The 10,164-nt window shown below is 37.9% G+C and overlaps 1 non-coding gene across 1 annotated transcript; it reads right to left on the reverse strand.

The window, feature by feature from the left end:
* Positions 1 to 9,780: 9,780 nt before the first annotated feature.
* Positions 9,781 to 9,888, reverse strand: LOC112753517 (small nucleolar RNA R71). The gene has a single exon (XR_003177902.1). It is a non-coding gene; the product is annotated as a small nucleolar RNA R71 (small nucleolar RNA).
* Between the last annotated feature and the right edge of the window lie 276 nt (positions 9,889 to 10,164).

Consider the following 10,164-nt stretch of genomic DNA (forward strand, 5'->3'; position numbering starts at 1 on the left):
GCAAGCCTACGTTAAAAGAGCCACGTTTACTAAGTTAACGTGGACTCTAACGTTGGGAAGGGGGAGGCTTCTCAACATTATTGGGAAAGTTGAGTCCCAATAACGTGCACGAAGGACAAAGAGGCAACGTTAGTGGCAACGTTTGGGCCACTAATGTTGAGGTTAACGTGACTCTTACTTGGGTAAGGAATGTTAGTGAAAAAGTTGAATGTCACTAACGTTCTCGAACCCATATTTTCACTGAACGTTAACACCACTAACGTCCTGAGCCAAAGTCTCTGCCCACTTCACAATTTCTCTTTGCAAGTAAAGCCAAGCCCAATGAAGAAGATAACTGCTTCAAACTCAAGATCCAAAGGCCCAGACCCAAGACTTGGAGAACCAACTAGAAGAGTAGAAGAGTAGTATATATAGGAGTAACTTTGAATTATTTTGGGAGTTGGAAAATATAGGGAGCCTCTGAGCATAGAATTACTCTCTGTATTTACTTTCTCTGCACTTCTAGTTTTCATCATGTATTCTCCATCTTTGTTTTCATTTTCCAGAGCTATGAACAACTAAACCCCTTTCATTGGGTTAGGGAGCTCTGTTGTAATTTGATGGATCAATACTAGTTTTCATTATTCTTCTTCTATCTTTTCTCTTGATTTTACTTGAAAGCTTTCGATCTTCATCCAATTGGGTAGTTATCTTGGAAAAGAAGCTATTCATACTTGGATCTCTTCTGAACCTTGAAAGAGGAATGAAGAGATCAAGCTAGAAATGCTTTCTCATGCTGGACCAAATTGGGTTTGGATGGATATGTGACTATAATCCTCTCAACACTTGATTTGGGAAATGCATGTGGTATAATCAGTGACCATACTTGGTGCGCAGAAATTGTGATTACACTTTGATTATGTAAAATTCATCGCTCTTTCTTTCCCTGGTAATGGCGCCAAAAACATGATGCCAATACCATGGTTCACAACTTCGCACAACTAACCAGCAAGTGCACTGGGTCGTCCAAGTAATACCTTAAGTGAGTAAGGGTCGAATCCCACGGAGATTGTTGGTATGAAGCAAGCTATGGTCACCTTGTAAATTGATTTATATGATTTTTCTAATTTTTTTTTGTGTTTTTTTTTCGAAAATTGATTTAAAAAAAAGAAAAATAAGGATTTCAAAATCTTTAATATGAATTCCAGGAATCTTGTACTCTTTAGTCTAAAGCTCCAATCTAAGGGTTAGACATGGCTTAATAGCCAGTCAAGCTTTAGAATGGATTTACATCCATTGAGGTGATTAGTTGAAGACCAATCCCAAAGGAGTTTGGGTATGGCTTTTCAGCCAGATAGGATTCAATATGTTACCATGAAACTCTAGAATTTATTATTGAAAGTTTTGAAGCCATAGAATAATTTATTTTTGAAAACATTTTTATTTTAAAATTTTTTTCGAAAACAAAGGAAAAATTTTTGAAAGATTTTTGAAAAATTTTTGAAAACAAAACAAAAAGAAAGTTACCTAATCTGAGCAACAAGATGAACCGTCAGTTGTCCAAACTCGAACAATCCCCGGCAACGGCGCCAAAAACTTGGTGCACAGAAATTGTGATTACACTTTGATTATGTAAAATTCATCGCTCTTTCTTTCCCTGGTAATGGCGCCAAAAACATGATGCCAATACCATGGTTCACAACTTCGCACAACTAACCAGCAAGTGCACTGGGTCGTCCAAGTAATACCTTACGTGAGTAAGGGTCGAATCCCACGGAGATTGTTGGTATGAAGCAAGCTATGGTCACCTTGTAAATCTCAGTCAGGCGGATATAAAATAGTAATGGGGTTTTCGAAAATAATTAATAAAATAGTGATAGAAACACTTATGTAAATCATTGGTGAGAATTTCAGATAAGCGAATAGAGATGCTTTCGTTCCTCTGAACCTCTGCTTTCCTGCTATCTTCATCCAATCAGTCTTACTCCTTTCCATGGCTGGCTTTATGTAATGCATCACCATTGTCAATGGCTACTTTCGGTCTTCTCTCGGGAAAATGATCCAAATGCCCTGTCACGGCACGGCTAATTGTCTGGAGGCATCACCCTTGTCAATGGTTACATCCTATCCTCTCAGTGAATATGGTCAACGCACCCTGTCACGGCACGGCTATTCATCTGTCGGTTCTCGATCATGCTGGAATAGGATTTACTATCCTTTTGCGTCTGTCACTACGCCCAGCAATCGCGAGTTTGAAGCTCGTCACAGTCATTCAATCATTGAATCCTACTCGGAATACCACAGACAAGGTTTAGACTTTCCGAATTCTCTTGAATGCCGCCATCATTGTAGCTTACACCACGAAGATTCTGATTAAGAGATCTAAGAGATACTTATTCAATCTAATGTAGAACGGAAGTGGTTGTCAGGCACGCGTTCATAGGGAATGATGATGATTGTCACATTCATCACATTCAGGTTGAAGTGCAAATGAATATCTTAGAAGCAAAATAAGATGAGTTGAATAAAAAATAGTAGTACTTTGCATTAATCTTTGAGGAACAACAGAGCTCCACACCTTAATCTATGGAGTGTAGAAGCTCTACCGTTAAAAATACATAAGTGAAAGGTCCATGCATGGCCGAATGGCCAGCCCCTCTGATCTAAGAACCAGGGGTCCAAAGATGTCTAATACAATAGTAAAAAGTCCTATTTATAATAAACTAGCCACTAGAGTTTACAGAAGTAAGTAATTGATGCATAAATCCACTTCCGGGGCCCACTTGGTGTGTGCTTGGGCTGAGCTTGAGTGTTACACGTGTAGAGGTTATTCCTGGAGTTGAAAGCCAGTTTTGGTGCCAGTTTGGGCGTTGAACTCCACTTTGCAACTTGTTTCTGGCGCTGGATGCCAGAATTGGGCAGAGAACTGGCGTTGAACGCCAGTTTACGTCATCTAAACTTGGGAAAAGTATAGACTATTATACATTTATGGAAAGCCCTAGATGTCCACTTTCCAACGCAATTGGAAGCGCGCCATTTCTAGTTCTGTAGCTCCAGAAAATCCTCTTTGAGTACAAGGAGGTCAGAATCCAACAGCATCTGCAGTCCTTCTTCAACCTCTGAATCTGATTTTTGCTCAAGTCCCTCAATTTCAGCCAGAAAATACCTAAAATCACAGAAAAACACACAAACTCATAGTAAAGTCTAGAAATGTGAATTAACATAAAAACTAATGAAAACATCCCTAAAAGTAACTAGATTCTACTAAAATCATACTAAAAACAATGCCAAAAAGCGTATAAATTATCCGCTCATCAATACTTCATCTCTTCTCATGAGCAATTGACCAAGGAATTGGCTATTGACCAAGATTTGAGAGATTGAATTACAAGAAATTGTAATTCAATCACTTAAGATTTCCAAGGAGATCAATGAGTGCATTGATTGAGAAAGAGATGAAAATGAAATTGATCCGGAGAACGCAACATCTCCTAAGCCCAATGAACATCCCATTTCTGATCTTACCCATTCTCTTTAATTTCTGTTATTTACTCTTATGAAAAATTCCCCCATTTCCATTTACAATTCTGCAATTTACTTCAGTAATTTACTTTAAGTTCTTTAATTCTAGCATTTACTTTTTCTGTCATATACCTTCCCGCCATTTTATTTTCTGCAATTCTAAACTCAAATCCTGGATTCGCTCAACAAGAAAATTCCTCTAATTAAAGTTGCTTGATCAATCAATCCTTGTGGGATTCGACCTCACTCTATTGTGAGTTTTTACTTGACGAAAAATTTGGTACACTTGCCGAAGGAAATTTGTTAAGAGACAAGTTTTCCGTGCATCAAGTTTATGGCGCCGTTGCCGGGGATTGATTGTGCATCAACAATGATTAGATTGGAGGATAACTAGATTGAGCATTTTATTTTTGTTTGATTTAATTTTCTGTTTGAGTCATTTACTTCCTGTTTTAGTTAATTTATTCCCTTCCCCCTACTTTTTCTTTGTTATTTACCATTCATCTCACTAACCCACTAACTGTTTGATATATTGCATCACTCACACTAACAGTAATTCTGACAGATATACTTTCTGCACCTATTTTCTTTGCTTGTACTTGTTGGTTGTATGACAGGGAGAAGAAGCAGGGCTTCAACTTCCTTTGATTCTGAACCTGAGAGAACCTTCCTTAGACTAAGGAGGGAGGCAAGAGAAAAACGTGTAGTTGGTGCTGAAGAAGAGGAGGAACACTTTGAGGAATACTTTGAATCAAACATGGAAGAAAACATGAAAAACCATCACGAAGAAGAGGCTTACAACCATGGCGGAAGAGGTCGAGCAAATCATGCTGGGGAGGATAGAAGAGTTTTAGGCTCTTACATCAATCCAAACCCAGGAAACTGTGGAAGTAGCATTCAAAAGCCAACCATCCATGCCAACAATTTTGAACTAAAACCACAGCTCATCACCCTTGTTCAGAACAACTGTTCGTTCGGAAGAAGTGTCCAAGAGGACCCCAAGCAACATCTAACCACCTTCCTGAGAATATGTGACATAGTGAAGTCTAATGGTGTTCATCCTGACGCCTATAGACTGCTCTTATTTCCATTCTCACTCAAGGATAAAGCAGCCAAGTGGCTGGAGTCTTTCCCAAGGGAGAGCTTGATAACTTGGGAAGATGTGGTGAACAAATTCTTAGCAAGATTTTACCCTCCTCAACGAATCAATAGGCTGAGAGCTGAGGTCCAAACTTTCAGGCAACAAGATGGTGAGACTCTATATGAAGCATGGGAAAGGTTTAAAGACCTAACAAGGAGGTGCCACCCGATATGTTCAATGAATGGGTGCAGTTGCACATTTTCTATGAAGGGCTCTCTTATGAGTCAAAGAAGGCCGTAGACCATTCATCCGGAGGATCTTTGAACAAGAAGAAGACCATTGAGGAGGCCATAGATGTCATTGAAACTGTAGCAGAGAATGACTACTTCTATGCTTCCGAAAGAGGAACACAAGAGGAGTAATGGAGCTAAACAATGTAGATGCTCTGCTGGCCCAAAACAAGCTCATTACCCAGCAGCTGGCTGACCTCACCAAGAAGATGGAGAGGAACCAAGTAGCAGCAATCTCCACTTCATCAACAACCCAAGAAGGAGTGAATGAAGAAGCAGAGGGTAGTCAGGAGCAAGCCAACTACATTGGGAATTCACCTAGGCAAAACCATGATCCATACTCCAAGACCTACAACCCTGGATGGAGGAATCACCCAAACTTTGGGTGGGGAAATTAACAAGACCAAAGCCTTGATCAAAGACTCCCAAATCCAAACAATGCAGCCCACCAACACTTCACATCTAGACCATATCAATAACCTTATAACAACACCTCTCCACATTCATATCAAGGCCAGAATAACCTTCCTCAGCATGACCTATCATCATTAGATGGCAGAATCTCAAAGATTGAGAATCTACTTGAAGGCATAAGCAAAGAGATTCGAGATAGTAAAGCATTTTGAGAAGAGGTGATGTCCAATATGCAGAATCAGGATGCTGTTGATGAGCAGATAATTTATACGCTTTTTGACATTGTTTTTAGTATGTTTTTAGTAGGATCTAGTTACTTTTAGGGATGTTTTCATTAGTTTTTATGTTAAATTCACATTTCTGGACTTTACTATGAGTTTGTGTGTTTTTCTGTGATTTCAGGTATTTTCTGGCTGAAATTGAGGGACTTGAGTAGAAATCAGATTCAGAGGTTGAAGAAGGACTGCTGATGCTGTTGGATTCTGACCTCCCTGCACTCAAAGTGGATTTTCTGGAGCTACAGAACTCGGAATGGCGCGCTTCCAATTGCGTTGGAAAGTAGACATCCAGGGCTTTCCAGCAATATATAATAGTCCATACTTTGGCCAAGAATAGACGACGTAAACTGGCGTTCAACGCCAGCCTTCTGCCCAAATCTGGCGTCCAGCACCAGAAAAGGATCCAAAACCAGAGTTGAACGCCCAAACTGGCACAGAAACTGGCGTTCAACTCCACAAATGACCTCTGCACGTGCAACACTTAAGCTCAGCCCAAACACACACCAAGTGGGCCCCGGAAGTGGATTTATGCATCAATTACTTACTCATGTAAACCCTAGTGACTAGTTTATTATAAATAGGACCTCTTACTATTGTATTAGAGATCTTGGGATCATCTTAGGATCTTTGGATTACCTTATGATCCTTTGATCACGTTTTGGGGGCTGGCCATCTCGGCCATGCCTGGACCTTCACTTATGTATTTTCATACGGTAGAGTTTCTACACTCCATAGATTAAGGTATGGAGCTCTGCTGTTCCTCAAAGATTAATGCAAAGTACTACTGTTCTCTATTCAATTCTTCTTATTTCGCTTCTAAGATATCCATTCGCACCCAAGAACGTGATGAAGGTGATGATTATGTGTGACGCTCATCACCATCTCCCTTATGAACGCGTGCCTGACAAACACTTCCGTTCTACATGAATAAAGCTAGAATGAATATCTCTTAGATCTCCTAACCAGAATCTTCGTGGCGTAAGCTAGAATGATGGCGGCATTCAAGAGAATCCGGAAGGTCTAAACCTTGTCTGTGGTATTCTGAGTAGGATTCAATGATTGAATGACTGTGACGAGCTTCAAACTCACGAGTGCTGGGCGTTAGTGACAGACGCAAAAGGAGGGTGAATCCTATTCCAGCATGATCGAGAACCGACAGATGATTGGTCGTGCTGTGACAGAGCATGTGAGCATATCTTTCACTGAGAGGAGGGGATGTAGCCACTGACAACGGTGATGCCCTTGCATAAAGCCAGCCATGGAAAGGAGTAAGACTGACTGGATGAAGATAGCAGGAAAGCAGAGGTTCAGAGGAACGAAAAGCATCTCCATTCGCTTATCTGAAATTCTCACCAATGAATTACATAAGTGCCTCTATCCCTATTTTATTATTTAAATTCGAAAACTCCATTATCATTCTATATCTGCCTGACTGAGATTTACAAGGTGGCCATAGCTTGCTTCATACCAACAATCTCCGTGGGATTCGACCCTTACTCACGTAAGGTATTACTTGGACGACCCAGTGCACTTGCTGGTTAGTTGTATCGAAGTTGTGACAATTATGAATTAAGATCAGAGCACCAAGCTTTGGAGCCATTACCAGGATTTGTTCGAGCCTGGAGATCACAATTTCGTGCACCAAGTTTTTGGCGCCGTTGCCGGGGATTGTTTGAGTCTTCGGCAAGCTTTTGGTCCGGTAACATCAGTGCCAGATTCCCTTTTGATCCGGCAACAGCACCAAGTTTTTGGCGCCGTTGCCGGGGATTGTTCGTGTTTGGACAACTGACGGTTCATCTTGTTGCTCAGATTAGGTAATTTTCTTTTTATTTTATTTTCAAAAATTTTTCAAAAATATTTCTAAAATTTTCTCATCTGTTTTCGAAAAAAAAAATGTTTTCAAAAAAAATTTTATTCAAAATTTTTAAGAATGAATTCTAGTGTTTCATGATGGTTTGTTGAATCCTGGCTGGCTGTAAGCCATGTCTAATCTTTTGGACTGGAGTTTCAACTTACCATCACAAAAGAAGAGATTCTCACACACTTAGTTGTTCTATACTTGAAAAGTATCCATATCTGCTGAAGCTTGGCTGGCCATTGGCCATGTCTAGTGTTTTGGACCGGAGCTTTCATTGAAAGCTTGGCTGGCTAGTGAGCCATGTCTAATTCCTGGACTGAAGCTTTAGACTAACATGGCAAGATTCCTGGAATTCATATTAAAAATTTTGGAATCCTTATTTTTTTCTTTTTCATATAATTTTCGAAAAATATAAAATAAAAATCCAAAAAAATTAGAAAATCATAAAAATCAAAAATATTTTCTGTTTCTTGTTTGAGTCTTGAGTCACATTATAAGTTTGGTGTCAATTGCATATGCATCTTGCATTTTTCGAAAATTCATGCATTCATAGTGTTCTTCATGATCTTCAAGTTGTTCTTGGTAAGTCTTCTTGTTTGATCTTGATGATTTTTTGTTTTGTGTCTTTTCATGTTTGTCATATGCATTCTTGAATTCTTAGTGTCTAAGCATTAAAGAATTCTAAGTTTGGTGTCTTGCATGTTTTCTTTGCATTAAAAATTTTTCAAAAATATGTTCTTGATGTTCATCATGACATTCATAGTGTTCTTGGTGTTCATCTTGACATTCATAGCATTCTTGCATGCATTCATTGTTTTGATCTAAAAATTTCATGCATTGCATAATTTTCATGTTTTCAAAAAAAAATTCAAAAAAAATAAAAAAAATATCTTTCCCTTTTTCTCTCATCAAATTCGAAAATTTGAGTTGACTTTTTCAAAAATTTTTAAAATCAAGTTGTTTCTCATGAGTCAAATCAAATTTTCAATTTGAAAATCTTATCTTTTTCAAAATCTTTTTCAAAAATCAAATCTTTTTCAAAATTCTTAGTTATTTTCGAAAATTTCAAAAATATTTTTCAAAAATCTTTTTCTTATTTTTATACCAAATTTTCGAAAATAACATAAACAATTAATGTTTTGATTCAAAAATTTCAAGTTTGTTACTTGCTTGTTAAGAAAGATTCAAACTTTAAGTTCTAGAATCATATCTTATGATTTCTTGTGAATCAAGTCATTAATTGTGATTTTAAAAATCAAATCTTTTTCAAAACTAATTTCTATCATATCTTTTCAAAAATATCTTCTTATCTTATCTTTTTCAAAAATCTTTTCAAAATATCTTTTCTAACTTCCTAACTTCCTATCTTTTCAAAATTTGTTTCAACTAACTAACTAACTTTTTGTATGTTTCTTAACTTTTTCAAAACTACCTAACTAACTCCCTCTCTCTAATTTTCGAAAATATCTCCCCCTTTTTCAAAAATTTCTTTTTAATTAACTAATTATTTTTATTTTTATTTTTATTTCAAAAAAAAAAATTTTCGAAAAATACTAACAAATTTTCAAAAACCAATTTTCAAAAATCACTAACTCCTTTTCAAAATAATTTTCGAAAATTATACCTCCCCCATCCTATTCTATTTATTCATTCATAGCCTAACATCTCATCTCACATCTCTTCCATTCGTACAGTTGCATTTCTTCTTTTACATCACGTGCTTTGTCTCCCCCTCTTTTCTTCCACTCACAAAGGGATCCCTATACTGTGGTATAAAGGATCTCTATTATTATTATTATTTTTCTGTCCATTCTTCCTTGTCATATGAGCAGGAGCAAGGATAAGAACATTCTTGTGGAAGCAGATCCAGAACCTGAAAGAACTCTGAAAAGAAAATTAAGAGAAGCTAAAATACAACAATCCAGAGATAACCTTTCAGAAATTTTTGAACAGGCAGAGGAGATGGCAGCCAAAAATAATAATAATGTAAGGAAGATGCTTGGTGACTTTACTGCACCTAATTCCAATTTACATGGAAGAAGCATCTCCATTCCTGCCATTGGAGCAAACAACTTTGAGCTGAAACCTCAATTAGTTTCTCTGATGCAGCAGAACTGCAAGTTTCATGGACTTCCATCTGAAGATCCTTTTCAGTTCTTAACTGAATTCTTGCAGATATGTGATACTGTTAAGACTAATGGAGTAGATCCTGAAGTCTACAGGCTCATGCTTTTCCCTTTTGCTGTAAGAGACAGAGCTAGATTATGGTTGGATTCTCAACCCAAAGACAGCCTGAACTCTTGGGATAAGCTGGTCACGGCTTTCTTAGCCAAGTACTTTCCTCCTCAAAAGCTGAGCAAGCTTAGAGCTGATGTTCAAACCTTCAGACAGAAAGAAGGTGAATCTCTCTATGAAGCTTGGGAAAGATACAAACAGTTGATCAAAAAGTGTCCTTCTGACATGCTTTCAGAATGGACCATCCTGGATATATTCTATGATGTTCTGTCTGAGTTATCTAAGATGTCATTGGATACTTCTGCAGGTGGATCCATTCACCTAAAGAAAACGCCTGCAAAAGCTCAAGAACTCATTGACATGGTTGCTAATAACCAGTTCATGTACATTTCTGAAAGGAATCCTGTGAGCAATGGGACGCCTATGAAGAAGGGAGTTCTCGAGGTTGATACTCTGAATGCCATATTGGCTCAGAATAAAATATTGACTCAGCAAGTCAATATGATT

Source organism: Arachis hypogaea, chromosome 15 (genome assembly GCF_003086295.3).
Source record: "Arachis hypogaea cultivar Tifrunner chromosome 15, arahy.Tifrunner.gnm2.J5K5, whole genome shotgun sequence".
In the NCBI taxonomy this organism is placed as follows: Eukaryota; Viridiplantae; Streptophyta; class Magnoliopsida; order Fabales; family Fabaceae; genus Arachis; species Arachis hypogaea.